Source organism: Moschus berezovskii, chromosome 26 (assembly GCF_049115385.1).
Source record: "Moschus berezovskii isolate FMDL1 chromosome 26, NW_MosBer_1.0, whole genome shotgun sequence".
Lineage (NCBI taxonomy): Eukaryota > Metazoa > Chordata > Mammalia > Artiodactyla > Moschidae > Moschus > Moschus berezovskii.
Window position 1 is genome coordinate 6,237,335 of NC_142485.1, and position 10,145 is coordinate 6,247,479.

The 10,145-nt window shown below is 42.8% G+C and overlaps 1 pseudogene; it reads right to left on the reverse strand.

Annotated features, from left to right (window-relative positions):
• Positions 1-3,422: 3,422 nt before the first annotated feature.
• On the reverse strand, positions 3,423-6,714 carry LOC129549243 (large ribosomal subunit protein uL30-like; annotated as a pseudogene).
• Positions 6,715-10,145: the final 3,431 nt, after the last annotated feature.

Below are 10,145 nucleotides of genomic sequence, written 5' to 3' on the forward strand. Positions count from 1 at the left end.
GGGGGGGCATTTTCTTCCCCAGAATGGCTCCCCACCGGGAAGCCTTCAGCAGAGACCACTGTAGCCACTGCTTGTCTCTGAAGGCTCTCTTTGTGTCCGCCAGGTCCTCAGCCCCACTGGGCAGGCAGGACCAGGCTGCCCAGGAGTGATTTTATGTTCGGGCTCAATGTGAACAGTAGCTCCTGGTACATAAAGGTAATGGTATTTCCTGCTTCCCCCTCTATAACTACACTCTATACTGACTGTGCTGTGTGTTCAGTGCAGTGAGAAAAGCAAGAAAAAATGTCCAGTTTAAAAGCCGATAAAAGAGAAGGGGCCAAGGCAGAAGAGCAAAAGGAGAAAGCCTGTCCTGTTTAGAAAAGCTGTGTGAAAAGGGGAGCAAAAGTTTTCCAAGTAATTTACCAAAAGTGGTCCCTCTGTGGGAAAGAAGGGTTGTTTTGAGGTTCAATAAGTTTATTTTTTTCTGGAAGTGTTCCAAACATTAACCAAAGGATTAATCTGAGAAATAGAAACCCAGAAAAAAAATTATATTATTATTATTACCATTACATGTGAGGTCCTTTAATACATTTTTAATGCTGTTAACTATATACGTTTCTATTGACAAATAGAAACATATGACAAAGATCTTGTAATTTATCTCTGGAGAAATTAGAAAATTATTTCAAAATTTCCTCTGGCATGAATACATGAAATTTGCTTTTCAACTATTGAACAAAAAGTTCTATCCAAGCCTCTAATGCTACTGATAGACAGGATACCCTTGCTCAGACAATCAAGCATACTCACTTTGATTCTGGCCATAAATATGAGCTTTTCTTTGAAATTGTTCAATCTCAGTCAGAACAATGAGCTACACTTCAATAGAGTAACTTTCCGATTGTTATATGGGACCCTTCCTGAGTTATGGAATGGATTTATATGGCTAACACCAGGGTGTGGTTAAATTTAAAGACCCCGCTACGTTGGGAACAATTAAATTGCACTATCCCAGGTAGAGCTAGTGGTAAAGAACTGACCTACCAATGCAGGAGATGCAAGAGACACAGTCAATCCCTAGGTCAGGAAGATCCCTTGGAGGAGGAAATGGCAACTCACTCCAATATTCTTGCCTGGAGAATCCCATGCCTGGCAGTCTATAGTACTTGGGGTTGCAAAGAGTCAGACATGACTGAGAACAGCACCCAGAAAAAATAATCAGTCTAATAACACTAGAAAATTGGCCTGGGTGCCTTATGAAAAATGCCAAAATCTCATTTCCCTTAAAGATAGTGATTGGTATGGAACAAATTGGGTCAGGCAACCAGAAATATACAGGGTCACACCTAATGAAACTCAATAGCTCTGAAGCACCTATCTACCACCCTCGCTTCCACCAGGATGGACAGGAATGTGTACTTTAGGATTCCCTTGTTCTCAGGGCCACCTGAGTGATAATTTAGATGTGAATCTAGCAAATTTGCCATCAACGCAAGCCTGATGAACTCAAGAGATCTGTGTTCCACTGGTATGACCATTTAACAGCTATTTTTGTGCCTTCAGGAGAATTAGAAGACATAATTGCCTACATTGAAGCCTTGACAGGAAGAAACTCTTAAATGATAGTAGCCAGGCTATTAGCCTACTGAATTCTGAAGTCTCTGATGAAGTTGCGTTACAAAGTCACATGGCCCTCCATCACTTTACAGCATCTCAAGGAGGCACTTGAATTTGAATTCAAAATTCAAACTTAATGCTGCATTTTCACACTAGAAGAATCCTCTAATATTACACATTTAATGACACATGAAAAATTAGATTTCTGCCTTAAGTGTTTCACTTTCTAGCCTTGGTGATCATTTTGGGAGTCGATTTGGTTCCAGAAGCTTATGGCTTAAATCCCTCTGAAAGCTTTATTAATGTTACTAGCTGTATTACTTACATGCTATTTCATGAGATAGCTGTCTTACATTACCTGATGGGTAACCAGGCCTCCGATAAGATTAGCAATGGTTAAACGTCTTGAGGCAGTTGATCAGATATATATATTTGAAGTGAAGTGAAGTGAAAGTCTCTCAGTCGTGTCCAACTCTTTGTGACCCCATGGTCCCTGGAATTCTCCAGGCCAGAATACTGGAGTGGGTAGTGGGAAATTTCCTTCACCAGGGGATCTTCCTAACCCAGGGATCAACCCCAGGTCTCCCATATTGCAGGCAGATTCTTTACCAGCTGAGCCACAAGAGAAGCCCATATATATATAGATCATATGAAACTCTAATACTTTGGCCACCTGATGGGAAGAACTGACTCTTTAAAAAAGACCCTGATGCTGGGCAAGATTGAAGGCAGGAGGAGAAGGGGACAACAGAGGATGGTTGGATGGCATCACCGAATCGGTGGACATGAGTTTGAGCAAACTCTGGGAGATAGCAAAAGACAGGGAAGCTTGGCATGCTGGAACCCATGGGGTTGCCAAGAGTCAGACACAACTGAGCAACTGAACTGAACTGAATGACTAAACTGAACTGAACTGATATATATACACACACATATATATATTCTACATATATATGTGTAGATAATTGTATAGTACAACTCTACTTATGGGAAAAAGCAGCAAGGGGAACATTTCCTGGATCATAATGGACTAGTAAAACAGGCAATCTAGAGAACTATCATGTTCAGCACTGGATTTATACTCAAAGTCCAGAGAACTTTAGGTTATCAACAAAGCCTACTAAAAAAATTAGTGCATTGAGTGGCCTATCAACAGAATCCTCGTCTGATGAGCCTTTTTTTTTTTCTCAGCTGACACACATCATAATCCAGCAAGAGAACAGCTAGAATAATTTGATCTGGAGCACAGAAAAGAGCCCTGGCCATGTGATTGATGAGCAAAGGAGTGAACTCTCCTCACTTACTTTGTCTTCTCTAAGACTTGATTTAGTTCATTTGATTGTAAGTCTTCACCTTCCAGCTATTTCCATGGCACCCTTTGCACTCATATGTGTATTGTCAGATTTGACTCCCTACTTCCTAAACAGAATTTAAAATCTCATGCCACCTAGCCATTTCACTGAAATGTGTGAATATTTACTGCCAGCTATTAATTGCCCAAGACATTAAAATAACCATCAAAATGCCAAACTTGGCAGACACAGCCTATTGTCTGCAAATGACATTTTCACCAGTTACTCTAAAGGGCTGAGCAGCTATCATCCCCTGGGCAAGAACTGGCATATTGTTTTGCAAAATATCAACTCCTCTCAAAATAGAGACACATCCTGCTGACTATTAGTGCTTCTCTTTGAAAAAGTAATTCCAGTACTTTTTCTTAGATGGTTCTTCATACCTTACAAACCATTCTATTATCACATCTTTTTTTTTTATGCAGTCACTGTTTATTAACTGATCAGATTGCAAAAATAATCACGGTAGATACCTCAGTTCATCCTTCAGATAAGCCTGTTGACCTGCTCTTCCCTGTTTCCAGCATCTCCACCTTCTACAAAATGGGTGGTCTTTCTCTTCACTCCACTTCATGGAGAAGACAATTTAAGGGGCCACAGGAAGCTGTTTGCTTCTTTGAACTGCTTTCCAGCAACATGGATGTCATGAATCAGATCCTTCAAGCAGATAATGCCATGTTTCCCATGAGACTGAACAATCAGCACGTTATCTGTCAGGACAATTGACTTCTTTTAGTTTTGCCATAACCACGCTTGTAGATCAATTCATTTACAGACTTCAGATCTGGGTACCCTTGGGGGCGGGAGGAGAAGGGGACGACAGAGAATGAGATGGCTGGATGGCATCACTGACTCTGTGGACATGAGTTTGAGTGAACTCCGGGAGTTGGTGATGGACAGGGAGGCCTGGCGTGCTGTGATTCATGGGGTCGCGGAGAGTCGGACACGACTGAGCGACTGAACTGAACTGAACTGAATGGCAGAAAGCAAAGAGGAACTAAAGAGTCTCTTGATAAAGATGAAAGAAGAGAATGAAAAAGCTGGTTTAAAACTCAACGTTCAAAAAACTAAGATTATGGCATCCAGTCCCATCACTTTGTGGCAAATAGGTGGGGAAACAATGGAAACAGTGACAGACTTTATTTTCTTGGGCTCCAGAATCACTGCAGGTGGTGATGCAGCCATGAAATTAAAAGACACTTACTCCTTGGAAGAAAAGCTATGGCAACCTAGACAGCATATTAAAAAGCAGAGAGACTACTTTTCCGACAAAGGTCTGTATAGTGAAAGCTATGGTTTTTCCAGTAGTCATGTACAGATGTGAGAGTTGGACCATCATGAGGGCTGAGTATCAAAGAATTGATGCCTTCAAACTGTGGTGTTGGAGAAGACTCTTGAGAGTCCCTTTGACAACATGGAGATCAAACCAGTCAATCCTAAAGGAAATCAACCCTGAATACTCATTGGAAGGACTGATTCTGAAGCTGAAACTCCAATACTTTGGCAAACCTGATGTGAAGTGCCGACTCGTTAGAAAAGCCCCTGATGCTGGGAAAGATTGAAGGCAGGAGGAGAAGGGGACGACAGAGGATAAGATGGTTGGATGGCATCATCAACTCAATGGACATGAGTTTGAGCAAACTCTGGGAGATGGTGAAGGACAGGGAAGCGTGGCATGCTGCAGCCCTTGGGGTTTCCAAGAGTCAGACATGGCTGAGTGACTGAATAACAGCAACAATGCAATGCATGGTTCCACAATTCTGTGTGTTAACTGAAGCCTTGTTGAGCTTCACGAAGGTGCCTTGTTGGCAATTCACAAAGGTGCCATTGAAGATCTGACCAAGGCAAAGGAGTTGAAACACATTTCACACCTTTGGGCTCACACAGCTGCTACCTATGATCCTGATGACAAATGCCAATTTGAGTTCTGCAGGTACATAGAAGTTGTTGGCTTTTTGTGTCATCCCAGTCATTTGAATTTCAGTTCTGTACATCTGCCTGTATTCCTTGTGAAAGTGCTTAGCTTTTTCATAGATAAGCTTTCTCTTTGCCTTTTGAAGCATCTTTTGGGCAAACTTCTTTCTCAGGCGCTGGAGCTTAAGCTCTGTGAAATTCTTTTGCTTTTTCTTAATGGTTTCTGGCATAGCAAGGACCTACTTTTTCTTCTCTTCTGTGCTCTCCATGGTTCCAGCTGGGAAGGAGCTACATTTCTTAAAATTAAGGCTTATTCTCATTTTGTGTAAAAGGAAGTCATGATGGTCAAATATTTAAATCCCCCTTGTATGTTGCCCATCTCTATTGATGTTGGGGCCGGTCATGTGACTTACTTTGGCCAATGGAATGCTCGGTGTCTGTGACGCAACCAAAGGCATGGACCTGGTTTGTGATGCTGCACATGTCTTCTTGTGCCAATTCCAATGTGAAGAGCTTCCCGAAGATAGCCCAGTGCCTTCATTCTAGACCCCAGAATTGACCCATGGAGAGAAATTCTGAGTTGAACCCACAATGACGAGGCGATCCCAGCTCACCAACCACTTGAAACAGAGCCTCTCCCAGTCAGCCAACCTGCGGTGGACCTACGAACTATGAACACAAGAATAAATGCTCATTGTTGTAACTGAGTTTTGTTACAAAGTTTTATTGTAGACACAGAACCTGAAGCTTACAGAGGTTAAAAACAGTCTCCCAGCATGACACGACTGGTAAGCACGTACAGTGAGTTCACACCCTGATCTGTTACACTCTCAGTAGACTGCTTTCTCTACTGTACACCTCAGTGGGGTGCGAACAAGAGAAAATACTGTTTATGCACTTACTCTTTCACTGCCCTTTACAGGCAGCCGTCCGTAGCCCAACCAGCAGAATGGTTTTGTGGAGGCAGCGCAAAGAAATATATTTTTCTCTTATGGTTCTATATGTTAGAGCAGATTCTAAATGAGAACGGGTGCATTTCCCTCCTGTCTTGTTAATGTCTTTCAAGTTAATGGAAGACTTGAAATCGAAACTTCAGAGGTCTAGAGATTAAGCCAGGGATCTATCATTGTGGTCGCAGCACCAACTTTGGAATCAGACAGACTGAGGCTTCAATACATATTCAACATTGTGTGTGTGTGTGTGTGTGTGTGTGTGTGTGTGTGTGTGTTTGCGTGCGCACGCGTGTGTGTGTTAGTTGCTCAGTCATGTCCAACTCTTTGCAACCCCATGGACTATATCCTGCCAGGCTCCTCTGTCCATGGAATTCTCCAGGCAAGAATACTGGAGTGGGTTGCCTTTCCCTTAGGCACGGTATATGTGTGTCTATATATAGATGTATGTATATATATATATACACATTGGATACATTAATTTTCCTAAGCTTCAGTTTCCTCACGAGTGCAGCAATATGAACCTTACAGAATTAGCCTGAAGATAAATGGGATGATATAAAAATAGGGTGCTTATTAAGCATATGGATTCTAGAATTAAGCTAATTACTCTGTGTGAACCTTCATTTAATGTGTGACCTTAGGTAAACTCATAAATTCTCTGTTCACTAGATTCTTTTCACATAGAATGGGGACATGATTGTATTTATAGGATTATTTCATAATTAAATATGATAATAAAAGATCTGGCATGAAGTATGTACTCAATACATATTAGTTTTATTTTTCTTCCTTAAAAGTACAGAGTAAAGAGTGGCTTCATAAAAAATTCGTTATAATTATTCTATACTCTGATCCTATAAGGGACTGGAAAATCCTTATAAATTCTAAACTTCTTTTGCAGGGAGATTTTTTGAGTATAAATCTAGTGCTAAACATGAAAATAAAATTTCCAAAGGACAATTTGATAAAAGCGTAGACTTTAAAAACTAGAACCTTGTTCAAAATGTTATGTGAACATTCTTATTTCATAGACTGTTATGGTGCAACCAAAGACCACATGGACCTAGTCCTCTTCTCACAATTGCCGGGGGGAAGGATGGTGTGTGTGTGTGTGTGAGACAAAAGGCTTTCAAAGAACAGGCAAGCACCTGTTGCATATGGAATAAGAAAACAGGGAGTTGTGGGCACAGGTGAAAATGTAAAAATTAAGCCCTGCCTTAAGAAATCCAGTTTCCAAATTCTAAACACATTATGTTGACAAAACAAGGCACATCGACAAGCCACACTCCACGGCGGGCCACCAGCTGATGCCTCTCTCCGGAAGGCAGGGGAGGGCATTTTTCTCACAGCCCTTACTAGCAGTGGGGGGTAGGGGACATTTCTGTGTCTGTCAATGCACCGAGGATTTCAGATGACCTGGAGCATCTCTCTGCATGGACTGGTTTCCACTCAGAAGAGGCCGTTCTAAAGGTGGTGTGTGTGACAGTACCAGGGGGCAGACCCTGGAGAGGAGAGGGGAGCTTGCTGTCCACTGGGCCTGGGCAGGAGCATTGGGCAGAGGTGAGTGGGTTGACGTGTGAATAGCACTCCTAGGACTGCATCAACTCGCACGTGTGTGTAGTGTCCTTGCAGCACCAGGGACCACGGATCTATGTCAGAGCCTTGTGTAGGGTTGGCTGTTTTCTGAGAAGCTCTGTAATCCAAGCAGCTCTATATGAGGAACTGTCTAACAGCATATAATCAGTTCAGTTCAGTTCAGTTGCTCAGTCGTGTCCGACTCTTTGCGACCCCATGGACAGCAGCACGCCAGTCACCAACTCCCAGAGTTTACTCAAACTCATGTCCATCAAGTCGGTGATGCCATTCAACCATCTCATCCTCTGTCGTCCCCTCCTCCTCCCGCCTTCAATCTTCCCCAGCATCATGGACTTTTCCAGTGAGTCAGGACACCAAAGAACAAACACGTCTTTCCCTCCTGCCATAGAACAGACAGGCTGATGGCTTTGTTGTGGCTTTGCCTTTAGTTTATTTTTTATTTTATGTTGGAGTATAGTTGATTTGTTTCCCTCATGGCCCAATGGCAAAGAGTTCGTCTGCAATGCAGGAGACTCGGGTTCAATCCCTGGGTATGGAAGATCCCCTGTTGGAGGAAATGGCAACCCACTCCAGTATTCTTGCCTGGGAAATCCCATGGACAGAGGAGCCTGGTGGGCTACAGTCCATGGGGTCACAAAGAGTTAGACACGACTTAGAGACTAAACCAGCACTACCATAGTTGATTTACAGGATTGTATTAGTTTCAGATGTACAGCAAAGTGAATCAGCTATACACACACTTGCATCCATTCTTTTCCAGATTCTTTTCCAATATAGGTTATTACAGAAAATCGAGTCACATTCCCTGGGCCGGCACAGTAGGCCTTTGTTGTTTCTTATTTTGTGTCCAACAGTGTGTGTATGTTCATCCCAAAGTCCTAATTTATCCCCTGCCCCACCTTTTTTCCTTTTGGTAACCAAAATTAGTTACGAAGTCTGTTTCTGTTTTGTGAATAAGATCATTCCTATCATCTGTTTAGATTCCCCATATAAGTGATGTCATTTGCCGTCTGACAGGGGGATGATTCTAACCGGAGGCAATGTCACCCCTCCAGGGATCACAGCAGACGAGAAAAGAAGTATCCTTTTGTAAAACTACATTCCAAAATGATTTGACTGGTTATTTTTCACTGATTCAAGTGACTTCGATGGGAAGTGCGATATTATTTTTATCCACGCGTTAGAGAAGCTTGAGACCTGTCATGTCCTGTCAGCCATGTCATGCCAAGCACTTCTGAGCCTGGTGTACATGGCAGATGCCCCAGAGTGCCCTGGGGCTGCAGGCTTCTTCCAGAGGATGCGGCCTCCCCAGCCTCCCCGAGGGCGCTGAGAAATCTGCACTCCTCAGGGCCTGGCAGACAGCAGCAGGAGCTCAGGGAATTCGAATTTGAATGTCATGGCTACTTTCCACTTTTGCACCCACAGGCTGGAAAATTCTGAGGATACAAGGAGATGAGACCCAGGTTTTGAATAAATGCTGGTGAATGTTGTTTTCATGCTAAGTCGCTTTGGTCATGTCTGACTCTTTGAGACCCCACGGACTGTAGCCCACCAGGCTCCTCTGTCCATGGGATTCTCCAGGCAAGAACACTGCAGTGGGTTGTGTACCCTCCTCCAGGGGATCTTCTCCACCCAGGGATCAAACCCGCGTTTCCTGTGTCTCCTGCACGGGCAAACGAATCCTTTACCACTGAGCCACCTGAAGCCCAATTTTTACTGCTTATCCATGTGGATCATCAGTAATGTCCTCAGCCTTCTGGTTCATGATCTGTGTGCACAGCATTTCTGAAACAGCCCATTAAATCTGGCATTGAATGTGCTTCCCCAAGACTCACGGTCCGTGGAGAACTGAGTGGAGAACTGGCCCAGTGAAGTGGTGCTTGGGGCTATGGGATCATCCACTCACCCTTCATCTGCGTCTTCTTCATTTACATCTGCATCTGAGATGATTGTAAGTAGGAAGAAAACTCTTGCCCTGATTTCTCAAGTAAGAAACAGATTTATGTGTGTACATATTCCTCTTTGCAAGGAGCATTTTACCCTTCACACCTCAGAGGGACAGAAACATGCTGCGTCTTTTTAACTGAAGACAGGACTCTGTTTCCTTTTAACTGTGGGTCAATGTTTTGCCTCATGCTTTTTAGATTCTTTTTTTAAAAATAATTTTATTAAGGTAAATTAATGTCTGGGCTTCCCTAGTGGCTCAGACAGTAAAGAATCTGCTCCACATATTTAGTGCATACAGTTTGATGTTAATGCATATTGGATGTTAATGTGCATTGATATTATCATACAGAGCTTGGACATAAACACACACCCAGTTGTGGGAGCATGACTGCAATCAAGGTAGTAGACATAACCATTCCCTCCAAAGTTTCCTTGTGTCCCTTTGGCTGTTGTTTTGTGTGTGTAGGGGGAGGTAAGAAAACTTGACACAAGGTGTACCGTCTTAGATTTTAAAGTGCACAATATAGTATTAACCAAAGGCGCTATTTGTACAGCAGATCTCTACAACTTATTCATCTTCGTAACTAAAGCTTCATCCCCATTGAAACAAGGACTTCTCCATATGTTGGCCTTTGCAGACGATCCCATTTGGCACAGAATAATGACTTAGTAAGTCTGTTATGATGCTAAGGGCCTGTTTGTTGAGAAAGAAATTCCGCAGGGCGCATTTTCTATTCCCCATGCATCCTTGATTCCCAGAAAAAGATGGAAAACATATGTAGAATTA